This window comes from Callithrix jacchus, chromosome 12, assembly GCF_049354715.1.
Source record: "Callithrix jacchus isolate 240 chromosome 12, calJac240_pri, whole genome shotgun sequence".
Classification (NCBI taxonomy): Eukaryota; Metazoa; Chordata; class Mammalia; order Primates; family Cebidae; genus Callithrix; species Callithrix jacchus.
Window position 1 is genome coordinate 83,546,720 of NC_133513.1, and position 14,227 is coordinate 83,560,946.

General features: G+C 38.9%; 1 protein-coding gene and 1 long non-coding RNA gene across 6 annotated transcripts in view; both read right to left on the reverse strand.

Moving 5' to 3' along the window:
* Positions 1 to 14,227, reverse strand: part of HTR7 (5-hydroxytryptamine receptor 7) — a 123,636-nt gene that overhangs the window by 54,461 nt on the left and 54,948 nt on the right. The gene's annotated exons all lie outside the window — the stretch shown is intronic.
* LOC144578504 (uncharacterized) overlaps positions 3,575 to 14,227 on the reverse strand; it is a 36,714-nt gene continuing 26,061 nt past the window's right edge. Inside the window, exons 2-3 of the long non-coding RNA XR_013524406.1 lie at positions 13,729 to 13,843; positions 3,575 to 4,172 (exon numbers count right to left, since the gene is read on the reverse strand). This is a non-coding gene — a long non-coding RNA (uncharacterized LOC144578504). The remainder of the gene's footprint in view (positions 4,173 to 13,728; positions 13,844 to 14,227) is intronic.

Sequence of the window (14,227 nt, forward strand, 5' to 3'; positions counted from 1 at the left end):
GAAAAGGCTCAAGCTCCTACCATTGCACAGCCTGCTCCTCTGCTGAGAACACCCCATAGACTTCTTCAGGCTAAGACTTACTCAATTTTTAGATATCAGCTAGGATGCCACATCCTCCAGAAAGACTCTCTGATCTCACTGAGCTCCCTGCTCTGAGTTCTCAGGGAATCTCATCATCCACTACAGGGGGCTGTAAGTGACCCGCTTATTTGTCTGGATACCCAGTAATGTAAGATGCATTAGCAAGAGAACTGTGTTTTTCATTGTTCAGGTCAGCACTAAACCCAAACCCTGATACAATGGTTGATATGACATAAGCATTAAATAAATATTGGTTGAATGAATAAATGAATGAATGAAACATGAAGAAAACTGTAGCAAAAAGTATACCTGTCCCATAAACATCAAAGGCAGTTAGAAATATCAAAAGTGTTTGATCACTCAGAAAGACCTAAATATCTAATTGACAATGTAATCAAAGAAGTGGCAGAGACATGTATTTTGAACTCTGTCTTCTCAGTGAAAGCAAAGTAGAGTCTAGGGAATTTTCAAACTCTATATATAAATTTCTTTGATACCTTTGTAATGTCCCCTGTCTGTCTGTCTGCCTCCTCACCTGGACACACACACTTCTCCATATAACACAAGACTCAGTACCTGGTGCACAGGCACTAAATACATATGAATAACTGACTGCACCCCTGCATTCCCCCACCAATCTTAACACTGCCTGTGTCAACAGCCATTTCAGCCAAGAACCCATATTGAACATCCAGAACTCCAACCCTGATTTTTTTCTTTTATTATTATTTGTCACATATGTGTTTTGGGGAATTTGAAGCTAATGAGGAAGCCAGATGTGGTGCCTGAGTTAACACTTCCATATGTGTTTGTTCCTAATTTCTAAGAACTAACATGGGAATAGATTATGAAATACTTAAAAAGATGGAAAAGTGATGAAACCAGGAAAGAGTAAGAAACCCTGACAGAGTTTAACTTCTCTTATTCTTGGCTATTACCTGAATTTTTATTTTAAACTACAAAGCCTTGAAATTCATGAATCATACAGGAAATCTGTAAAATGCCACTTTTCTGGAATAAGCAGGACATTAAAATGCAAATTGCAGTTCTACACACAGCTGTTCTCAACGTGACAAATTAACCTCTTCCTATTCCTTGTCTTGACATTTGCCTTCAAGATGTTTGTTCGATGTAGAGAAAAAGCATGAGGGCAAGAGGGAGAATCAGACAGGAGCAGTGGTGACACCTCCAGGAGACCAGTTCCCTGTAAGACATCCCCAAGGCATGAAAGGTCTTCATGGAAGCCTTCCTCTCTGGCACAATACATGGGAAAAAATCATCGTCTGCATTATTACATTTTCTCAGGAAGACCTTCTTAGGAAAATCGTATAATTTAATAATAAGATACCTCTTTAGAATGAGTAGGACAGAAATCTAAAAGAAAACTTCTGAGCTCCTGCTAGACCCATACTTCCACACATCACTCACTCAGGTAGATACACAAAGCCATCTTCTAACTGTGACTTCATTCAACATATTTACTCAAGAGGAGGGCCTACTATGTGCCAGACACACTGGGAATACATCAGTAAATAGTAAGACAGGCCAGGCGTGGTGGCTCACACCTGTAATCCAAGCACTTTGTAGGCCGAGGCAGGCGGATCACCTGAGGTTGGGAGTTCAAGACCAGCCTGACCAACATGGTGAAACCCCATCTTTTTATTTAAAAAAAAATTTTTTTTAAAGAAAAAAAGACAAAGCTCACTACCTTCACTGAACTTACATGCTGATGGCTGTGGGTGGGGATTTATGTCAGCTATGGTGCTAAGTGCTTTACATATTTAACTCATGTAATCTTCCCACCAGCCATATGAGGGAGGTAATATTATCATTCACATTTTACAGATGAGCAGTTGTAAATGAATGAGGAATTGTAAATGAAACATAAATCTTACGATTCACATTTTACAGGGAATTGTAAATGAAATGTGAATGTTACGATTCACATTTTACAGATGGCAAAGCTGAGGCACAAAGAAGTGAAGTGATTTAGCTAGTAAATTAGCAAATGAACGAGCTGGGATGTGAAACCAGAGTCTCTGTCTCCAGAATGGGCATGCTAAACCACTTTATTTGACTGCCTCTCTTTTATGGCCTCTTCCACTTGTTCCCTTGCTATTTCTATACAACAAAAAGAGTATATTCTCCCAAGCTCAGGGTCTGAGGCCTAGTTATCTATGTAACCCACTACTCACAACCCCTGTAGGGTCTGGTTGGTAACTGTTAAATAAATATTAAATAAATTATTTGCCTTTGATGACTAAATTACCCTTACCCTGAGCTGGAGCTGCAATAGCAAGTGTTAGCACCATCTAGTGGAGAGAGGCCTGGCATGGAAGACTGCCACTGTGGAGTGGCTGACAGCCAGCAAGGGGTTAAGGCAGTTACCTGGATAACTCAGGTAAACGTCTTCATGTAGGTGCTTTGCCATCATTCTGGAGACCTCTGACAGCTGATAGAGCCCCTCAGATTTACCAAAAGCTAACCAACTAGGACATAAACAGTATTCCAAACCCAAAATAGATCCAGCTTTGGTATTTTTAAGGAATCAGCAAAGAACATTTTAAACAGAGCTCTTCTGGAAAATCCATGATTATGGTCACAATACAATAGGGAAGATCTCAACTTCTACATATATACATCTACAAATAACTGCACTCAAATTGTTAAAGCAAATAAGAGCAATCACACAGAGACCAAGACTTAGAATGGATCCAGATATAAAGCATGAAAGAAAATGGTTATTCCTATAGCTACTAGAACTCAACTCTCTTTGCACATTCTTTTATGAATAATGTTAGCTATGAATTTTGAATAAATATTAACTAATTGTGATACCAATGTATCAGTATGACATAAAATTAAACAATGGCTCTATCTATACTTTGTTTACAGTAAAACAACATAAACATTGTGAATGTACTTCTTTTTCTTAAGACCTCTTAGAAAAACAAGAAAAATAAAGGAATATTTTATTTTGGTTAGTCATTTTTAGTTACTTTTCCCCTTTGACATAAAGCAAAGAAAAACAAAAGGGAGGAGGTTGATGAAAAAAATTCAGGGAAACAGTGTAACAGGCCAAAGTGCAGAAGTCAGAAAATGTCTGCACTTCTAATCCCCACTTCATAACCTAGCAAACTCCTATTCATCCCTTAAGACCTGGCTCAAGTGTCACTTCCACTGTAAGTTCCTTCCTATCTTCTGCGCCCCACCCCAGCTACTTACTCCCATGACTGAGATCCCTTAGTACTTGATCCATAACACTACCGTGCAATATAATATACTGTCATTGTGCACTGACTTATCCTTCTTCAACAGAGATGATGAGGCCTTAAGTTTCTCAGCACATCTACTGGCTAAGTGACTACTAAAACCGGAGGTAAAGAATGATCCTTTGAAACAAATACCATTTCCTTCTTCCTTCTATGCTTTGCATTGTTATACAACAAAAAGCTTTTGAAAGTAGCATAAAGACCAAGCAATTCTCAAGGCCTTCTCTTTGACTCTTTGGTGATTTTTATTTTTATTTTTCCTACAAAACTAGTCTTCCCAAGACACAAAATCAAGAATCAATGAAATGTGAAAAAGAAAAAATAACCAAGGAGTCTGGTTTTAAATGCTATTTCTTCTCTTCTGCCCACAATAAAACCGTGTCAGGAGGGATGTGCCCCACACACATCAGTGTATCTGCCTGAACTGAAAAGAATGTGGAAAGGCTCACTGAGAAAATCAAATGTTCTTTATAAATCCAAGTACCCAGACATGATCTGTTTCTTTAAATGCTGTTAGCAAATGTACTGCTGAAGGTTAACAGACAATTAAGAATCATCATAGTTCTATGAAAATGATAAACAAAACAGAAAGATCAGCCTTTCATGATTGCATAAAATCAGCCATAATCAAACAAAAAAAAAATCACTAGGGAAAGCGCTGCACTTGCTGAATGCATTCTGATGGTATACTCTCTGTGGAAGCTAAACATCTGGATTTGGGGAGGTCAAAGAGCCAGAGTTCAAATCCATGTTCTACAGTGGACAAGCCAGGTGACCTTGAAGACATTATGAAATCTCTTTATGCCTCAGTTTTCTTATCTGTAAAATGGAAACAATAATAGTAAATCTTGTGAGCAATTAGCAGAACACGTGGCATGCAAAAAGCATTCCATAGAGATCAACATTTATTACTGTTTCTCTTTTCTAATTTATTTATTCATTTCAGTATTTCAAGGAAATATATATTTAGTGCACACACTAGACATTGTACTAGAAATTTTCATATACATCATCGCAGTTCACATTTAGAAAAATGAAAGGGTTAGACACAATGTACCTTCCTACTGCTAACATCCTTTTATCCCAGTCATGTGGAATGAAAATGTGTTTCCAGGGTTCAGCAAATATTTGTCCAAGTTTCATTGTTAACATATTAATCATTTTTAAAAGTGTAATAAAAAGCATCACCCACACTTGTGTTCTTTATCAAATTTTAATACAAGGGAGACCCCTAATAACTTAATTTGTCCTGCCTTAACTTTCCTTTTTTCAAAATATAATTTTGCGGTGGATATATTTGAGCACCTTAAAATTGTGACACCAAGTAAGAAGACTGCAGGTCTTTTTCAGTTTTGTTTTGTTAAATCAGACCTGTGTATGTCTATTCACATAAAATCATACAAGCAAATACAATCCTATGACATTTGTGTGTTCCACTCAATTAAGTGACAGGATACATTCATATGGTATTTTCTGCCAAATGGTGACAACTTAAACTGGCTGAAGAATCCATTAATTGACTCTTTAAACTGAACATTTAACAATTAATAACTGCATGCACTTGTTACTTGCTGTGATTTTAATCTGAAACAAGGATTTCCTACCCTTTTGAGCTACTGTTTCAGTTCAATTGAAGAAGCTATTAAAAAATACTGTATCACTTACACTGAAGAGCAAGCTATTTAAAAAATACTGCCATTTGTAACTACTCATCTATGTAAATCTAGATTTTCTTGATGTCATCCAGAAAGAGAGAGAGAGAGAGAAAGGGAAATCGAGGGAGAGGAAAAGACAGAAAAAGTAAGATAGAGAGAAAATTACACTGGATGCTTAGACTGACAGTTACAACTGTCTTCCATGAACAACAATTTCATTGGAAGTTTGTTAAATCAGCCTCATTCCTCTTTTGAATAACTGTAAGAATCAAATCTCACAAATTTGAACTAATAAACTCATAATAATAAAATATTCCCCTTCATCTCTTCTATGTATTTTTATAAATCCTACATATATGTTTCATTTTTAAAAGGGGCAGCATTCAGAAAACTTGGTACCAAGCCCTCCTTTATTGTGAGAAATTACCATGGATCAGAAACTGCTATGATTTCTAGATGGGACATAAACATGAAAAAACTATCAAATACCTGTCCACAAGAAAGTTTACATCTAGAGAAGACAGATATATGTATATTTAGAATGAGACAAATGTGGAAAGTGCCATCAAAGTGTATGTGTGGATGTATACATATATAATGTATATTATATACAATACGTAAAGCAGTGAGGCGGAGTTAGATTGGGGGTAATTTCAATGGGAAAGTTAAAGAAAGGTTATACAGATAACCTACTATTGAAGTTGCACATTGAACACTGAACAGAATTCAACAAGAGGATTAAATGTAAAATACCACAGAAAGAGGTAGGAGATTGAAGATGTTCAAGAAAGATGAGTGGCCCAGGTATATGTAAGCATTTTAGTTTATTTGCATTGAAGGGGGAAGAGGAGCAGATAGTACCTGCTAGCCTAGGCAAGGCTAGCCTAAATTAAAATGTCACAGCCCCCAAAATTATACTTAGAATAAACACATACACTTTGTATTTATCTTATTCATCCTCTGTCGAATGAGCCCAGAGAGAAGAATTTTAAAGCTAATTGTGTTTATGATCCCTCCAAGTGTTTTATTTCACTCGGGTATGATTATAATTTCTAGTAAGTTCAAGCTCAATAATTCTTCCATTTCATCATTTTTCTTAACAATTTCTCACAAATGTGAGAATTATTCCATTATTTGACTGGAGTTTTGGCTCCTCGAGTATGAAATATCTGGGCACAGCTGTTTCTCATAGTTTTTTGGGATTTACCTAGGAAACCTCGAAATTTGTTTTCAGTATACTACAAAAAGACATCAGGAAATTAAAGAGCAGTAAAAAGAGAAGAAAATCTTGTAGCTCAAACTCTTCGTTTTCAGAAGAATTTACCACCCAGAAAGATTAGGTGACTGCTGCAAGGATTAAATAAAACAGAGCATGAAGCCACTTTCTTAAAAACATGAATAATTTTAAAAAGTGGTCACACGAGAGGGGACTCAAGATGGCGCTGTGAGAACAACCCAGGATTGGAGCCCGCGTTGAATCCGCAAACGGTGAGTCAGTGCTGCATTTCCAGACTGATCTTTGTTGCCCACAGAACGGGGAAACTCCCAAGTATAAAAAGACACGGGATGCCAGGCAGTAGGTCTGCCTGGCGAAGCCGGCAGCCGGGGCGGCGGTGGCCGGCCCTACCCAGCAATCCCCACAGGGCGCACTTGTCCGGGTGCCTTGTTGAACCGGCAACCTGAGACTTGAGAGGGCTGGACTTGAGACTGAACGAGACTTGCACAATAGCCCAGCCCAGGGGATTGCAGGGACAGATCGTTTGGGATACCCAGTGGGACGAACAAAACCGCGATTTCAAACTATCCCAAGCAGACGGCCCGAGACGCTCTGTGGGGGAGGGGCGTCCACCACTACCGAGGCAACCCGCCCCAACTGAGATACACGCCCACTGCTGACACAGCCAGCCGTTGCCGAGGCAACCCGTCCCTACTGAGATACACGCCCACTGCTGACGCAGTCTGCCATTGCTGAGGCAACACGCTACAACGAAGAGACTCCGCCGCAGGGCGTGGCGGAGACCACAGCAGAGCCTGCAGAAACAGGGCGAATCACACAACAGCAGGGCGAAGCCTGGCAACCAAACAGTGGCTAGTCTGCCTTCTAGCTGGGCAGGACACCTCATCGAACATCCAAAAATAAAGCCCAAACCCCTCAACACAGAGCATTTGAGAAAAAAAAAAAAAAAAAAAAGGGTTTTTTAATGAGCTCTGTTGCAGCAGAATCAAACATAGCAGCCTAACAGCCCTGAAGGAACAACAGAGCGCACAGCTCAGCAATTAAACCCCTATAAAGTACAAACTGTCTCCTCAAGCAGCTCCCTGACCCCTCTATATCCAAAAGACTGATATTAGGCAGGCATCATACAGGGACAAAGATAGCAGAAAAAGAAACTGGTAGCATCCCTCGCTGTGCCACAGCTGCTAGAGGTGCACCCCAGACAAGCAAGGTCTGGAGCGGACCCCAGCAGTCGTACAGCGAAGGGGCTAGACTGGTAGAAGGAAAACCAAGCAACAGAAATACTTCATCATCAACATTCTGGGTGTCCACTCAGAGACCCAATCGAAAAATCAGCAACTACGCAGACGACCAGTGGACAAATTCACAAAGATGGGAAGAAACCAGCGCAAAAAGGAGGAAAACACCCGAAACCAGAACACCGCGCCTCCTAGAAAGGACCAAAACTCCTCACCAGCAAGGGAACAAAGCTGGACGGAGAATGACTGTGACGAAATGACGGAATTAGACTTCAGAAGATGGATAATGAGAAACTTTTGTGAGCTAAAAGATCATGTATTAAATCAATGCAAAGAAACTAAGAACCTTGAAAAAAGATTTGAAAAAAGATTCGAGGAAATGATAACAAGAATGGATAACTTAGAGAGGAATATGAATGAATTAAAGGAGCTGAAAAACACAATACGAGAACTTCGCGAAGCAAACGCAAGTTTCAATAGCCGAATTGACCAAGCAGAAGAAAGAATATCTGAAGTCGAAGACCAACTCAATGAAATAAAACGAGAAACCAAGATCAGAGAAAAAAGCGCAAAAAGGAATGAACAAAGTCTCCAAGAAATGTGGGACTATGTGAAAAGACCTAACCTACGTTTGATAGGTGTACCAGAAGGGGACGATGAGAATGAATCCAAGCTGGAAAATACTCTTCAGGACATCCTCCAGGAAAATTTCCCCCACCAAGCAAGACAGGCCAACACTCAATTGCAGGAAATACAGAGAACACCACAAAGATATTCCACAAGAAGAGCAACCCCAAGGCACATAATCGTCAGATTCAACAGGGTTGAAATAAAGGAGAGAATACTAAGGGCAGCCAGAGAGAAAGGTCGGGTCACCCACAAAGGGAAGCCCATCAGACTCACAGCAGATCTCTCGGCAGAAACACTACAAGCCAGAAGAGAGTGGGGGCCAATATTCAACATTCTTAAAGAAAAGAACTTTCAACCCAGTATTTCATATCCAGCCAAACTGAGCTTCAGAAGTGAAGGAAAAATAAAATCCTTTGCGAACAAGCAAGTACTCAGAGATTTTGTCACCATCAGGCCTGCTTTACAAGAGCTCCTAAAAGAGGCACTACACATAGAAAGGATCAACCAGTACCAGCCATTCCAAAATCACACTAAATGCTAAAGAGCTTCAACATAATGAAGAATCTACAATTAACAGGCAAAACAGCCACTTAGCATCAAAATGGCAGTATCAAATTCACACATAACAATATTAACCCTAAATGTAAATGGACTAAATGCACCAATCAAAAGACACAGACTGGCAAATTGGATAAAAAGCCAAAACCCATCAGTGTGCTGTATCCAGGAAACCCATCTCACATGCAAGGATACACAAAGGCTCAAAATAAAGGGATGGAGGAAGATTTACCAAGCTAATGGAAAGCAAAAAAAAGCAGGAGTTGCAATTCTCATCTCTGATAAAATAGACTTTAAAGCAACAAAGATCAAAAGAGACAAAGAAGGCCATTACATCATGGTAAAAGGATCGATACAACAAAAAGAGCTAACGATCCTAAACATATATGGACCCAATGCAGGAGCACCCAGATACATAAGGCAAGTTCTTAATGACTTACAAAAGGACTTAGACTCCCACACAATAATAGTGGGAGACTTTAACACTCCATTGTCAATACTAGACAGATCAACCAGACAGAAAATCAACAAGGATATCCAGGACTTGAACTCAGACCTGGAGCAAGCAAACCTGATAGACATTTACAGAACTCTCCACCCCAAATCCACAGAATACACATTCTTCTCAGCACCACATCACACCTACTCTAAAATTGACCACATAATTGGAAGTAAAGCACTGCTCAACAAATGCAAAACAACTGAAATCATAACAAACAGCCTCTCAGACCATAGTGCAAACAAGTTAGAACTCAGAATACAGAAACTGACCCAGAACCGCACAGCTTCATGGAAACTGAACAACTGGCTCTTGAATGTTGACTGGGTAAACAACGAAATGAAGGCAGAAATAAAAAAGTTCTTCGAAACCAATGAGAACGAAGACACAACGTGCCAGAATCTCTGGGACACATTTAAAGCAGTCTCTAGAGGAAAGTATATAGCAATAAGTGCCCATATGAGGAGAATGGAGAGATCCAAAATTGACACCCTATCGTCAAAATTGAAAGAGCTAGAGGAGCAAGATCAAAAAATCTCAAAACCCAGCAGAAGACAAGAAATAACTAAGATCAGAGCTGAGCTGAAGGAGAGTGAGACACGAAAAACCCTTCAAAAAATCAATAAATCCAAGAGCTGGTTTTTTGAAAAGATCAACAAAATAGACAGACCACTAGCCAGATTGATTAAAAAGAAAAGAGAGAAAAACCAAATAGATGCAATAAAAAATGATAAAGGGGAAATCACCACAGATTACACAGAAATTCAAACCATCATCAGAGAATATTACAAACAACTCTATGCGCATAAACTAGTAAACCTGGAAGAAATGGATAAATTCCTGGACTCCTGTGTCCTCCCAAGCCTAAACCAGGAGGAAGCTGAAACTATGAATAGACCAATAACAAGGTCTGAAGTTGAGGCAGCAATTAAGAGCCTACCACACAAAAAAAGCCCAGGTCCAGATGGGTTCACAGCCGAATTCTACCAGACACACAAGGAGGAGCTGGTACCATTCCTTCTAAAACTATTTCAAACAATCCAAAAAGAGGGAATCCTTCCCAAATCATTTTATGAGACCAACATCATCCTGATACCAAAACCCGGCAGAGACCCAACGAGAAAAGAAAACTTCAGGCCAATATCCATGATGAACATAGATGCAAAAATCTTCAATAAAATATTGGCAAGCCGATTGCAACAGCAAATCAAAAAATTTATTCATCATGATCAAGTAGGATTCATCCCGGGGATGCAAGGCTGGTTCAACATACGCAAGTCTATCAACGTAATTCACCACATAAACAGAACCAAAAACAAAAACCACATGATTATCTCAATCGACGCAGAGAAGGCATTTGACAAAATTCAACAGCCCTTTATGCTAAAAACCCTCAATAAACTCGGTATCGATGGAACGTATCTCAAAGTAATAAAAGCTATTTATGACAAACCAACAGCCAATATCACACTGAATGGGCAAAAACTGGAAGCATTCCCTTTAAAATCCGGCACTAGACAAGGATGCCCTCTCTCACCACTCCTATTCAATATAGTACTGGAAGTTCTAGCCAGAGCAATCAGGCAAGAAAAAGAAATAAAGGGTATTCAAATAGGAAAGGTGGAAGCCAAATTGTCTCTATTTGCAGACGACATGATAGTATACCTAGAAGACCCCATTGCCTCAGCCCAAAAACTCCTGAAACTGATAAGCAACTTCAGCAAAGTCTCAGGATATAAAATCAATGTGCAAAAATCACAAGCATTCGTCTACACCAAGAACAGACTTAAAGAAAGCCAAATCAAGAGCGAACTGCCATTCGCAATTGCTACAAAAAGAATAAAATACCTTGGAATACAACTCACAAGGAACGTAAGAGACCTCTACAAGGAGAACTACAAACCACTGCTCAACGATATCAGAGAGGACACAATCAGATGGAGAAACATTCCATGTTCATGGTTAGGAAGAATTAATATTGTGAAAATGGCTATACTGCCCAAAGTAATTTACAGAATCAATGCTATCCCCATCAAGCTACCACTGACTTTCTTCACAGAACTGGAAAAAACCACCATGAACTTCATATGAAACCAAAAGAGAGCCCACATAGCCAAGTCAATTCTAAGCAAAAAGAACACAGCGGGGGGCATCACACTACCGGATTTCAAACTATACTACAAGGCTACAGTAATCAAAACAGCATGGTACTGGTACCAAAACAGAGATATAGACCAATGGAACAAAACAGAGGCACCGGAGGCAACACAACATACATACAACTATACAATCTTTGATAAACCTGACAAAAACAAGCAATGGGGAAAGGATTCCATGTTTAAGAAATGGTGTTGGGAAAACTGGCTAGCCATGTGCAGAAAATAGAAACTGGACCCCTTCCTGACACCTTACACTAAAATTAACTCCAGATGGATTAAAGACTTAAACATAAGACCTGGCACCATAAAAACCCTAGAAGGAAATCTAGGCAAAACTATCCAGGACATAGTAGTAGGCAAGGACTTTATGAACAAAACACCAAAAGCATTGGCAACAAAAGCCAAAATAGACAAATGGGACCTAATCAAACTCCACAGCTTCTGCACGGCAAAAGAAACAGTCACTAGAGTGGATCGGCAACCAACAGAATGGGAAAAAATTTTCGCAGTCTACCCATCTGACAAAGGGCTGATATCTAGAATTTACAAAGAACTCAAACAGATTTACAGGAAAAAAACAAACAAGCCCATTCAAAAGTGGGCAAAGGATATGAACAGACACTTTACGAAAGAAGACATATATGAGGCCAACGATCATATGAAAAAATGCTCATCGTCACTGGTCATCAGAGAGATGCAAATCAAAACCACATTGAGATACCATCTCACGCCAGTTCGAATGGCGATCATTAAAAAATCTGGAGACAACAGATGCTGGAGAGGATGTGGAGAAAAAGGAACACTTTTACACTGTTGGTGGGAGTGTAAATTAGTTTAACCATTGTGGAAGACAGTGTGGCGATTCCTCAAGGCCTTAGAAATAGAAATTCCATTTGACCCAGCAATCCCATTACTGGGTATATATCCAAAAGACTATAAATCCTTCTACTATAAGGACACATGTACACGAATGTTCATTGCAGCACTGTTTACAATAGCAAAGACCTGGAATCAACCCAAATGCCCATTGATAATAGACTGGATTGGAAAAATGTGGCACATATACACCATGGAATATTATGCAGCAATCAGAAATGATGAGTTTGTGTCATTTGTAGGGACAAGGATGAATCTGGAGAACATCATCCTCAGCAAACTGACACAAGAACAAAAAATGAAACACCGCATATTCTCACTCATAGGTGGGTGATGAAAAATGAGAACACATGGACACAGAAAGGGGAGTACTAAACACTGGGGTCTATTGGGGGGAAAAGGGGAGGGCCAGTGGGAGGGGGAGGTGGGGAGGGATAGCCTGGGGAGAAATGCCAAATGTGGGTGAAGGGGAGAAGAAAAGCAAAGCACACTGCCATGTGTGTACCTACGCAACTGTCTTGCATGCTCTGCTCATGTACCCCAAAACCTATAATCCAATAAAAAATTAAAAAAAAAAAAAAAAAAGTGGTCACACAAGTTCACCACACAGTCTCTCAATGACAGAAACATAATCATGATTCCATGAATTTTCAAATTTATTTCCTTCCAATCCAACGTTACCCAGGTGTAAGGCAAAGTAGTGGGAGTTAAAAATAAAATAACAACAAGTTTCTAGTTATAAAGGCTTCCGCATCTAACTGGGCAAATGAAGAATAAAACCTATAAATAGGACTCTTTTTGGTTTGTTTGTGGGTTTTCGTTGATTTGTTGTTTTTTTGTTTGTTTGTTTGTTTGGTTTGGTTTTAGATTTTTTGTCTGCAGCTATAGCAGAGGATATTAATCATAATTATTAATTTATAACACATTATCAATATACCATTTTCATAGGATTTTTCAATGGTTATATTTTTAAATATACATTGAAAATGTACATTATATCTAAATACACAAGAGAACTTTCTTACAAGTTGTAAAGAAATTATGGATGGTCCCTAACTATGGCTTAACTTACCATTTTTCAACTTTAGCATTTCGTATGCCGCTCGACTTACAATGGGGTTACATGTGGATAAAACTATCTTAAGTTGAAAATATCACTACACTGAAAACGTACTTTCAACTTTCCATTTTGACATGTAAAATGAAAGGTTTATCTAAGGGTTTATCAGAATGTAATGGAGAAAGAACAGTATTTCAACTACTGGTGCTGAGAAAACCATATATCCACATGCAAAAGAATGCAGTTGGATCCTTACCTTACACCACATGTGAAAATTAACAAAAAACAAATGAATTGAAGACCCAAATGTAAGACCTAAAACTATAAAGTTCCTAAAAGAAAACATGAAGAAAAGCTTCATAACATTGGATTTAGCAATTACATCTTGGATATGACACCAAAGCACAGGCAACAAAAGCAGAAAATTAACAAATGTGAAGAAATAGAACTTTAAAACACATACTAGCCTCGGCCTGCACAGGGTCAGGATCATCAGTATTACTGTCTTCCACTTCTATATGTTGTCCCACTGGAAGGTAGGTCTTCAGGGATACCAACATACAAGGAGCTGTCATCTCCTATGATAAAAATAACTCCTCTGGAATATACCTTTTGAAGGACCCACCTGAGATTATTTGACAGTTAACTTTTCTTCCATAAGTATAAGGAGTACACTCTAAAATAATAATTAAAAGCATATAATTAAAAGTCATATACAAACCAGGAACATATTTATTATCATTATCAAGTACTATATACTGTACATTATTTTTATTTTTATTTTTGCTTTAATTTTTTTTTTTTTTTTTGAGACAGTGTCTCACTCTATCACCCAGGCTGGAGTGCAGTGGTACAGTCATGACTGACTGCAGCCTCAACCTTCCTGGCTCAAGCATCAAGCAATTCTCTCACCTCAGCCTCCCAAGTAACTGGGACTAAAGCTGCACACCACCACACCTGGC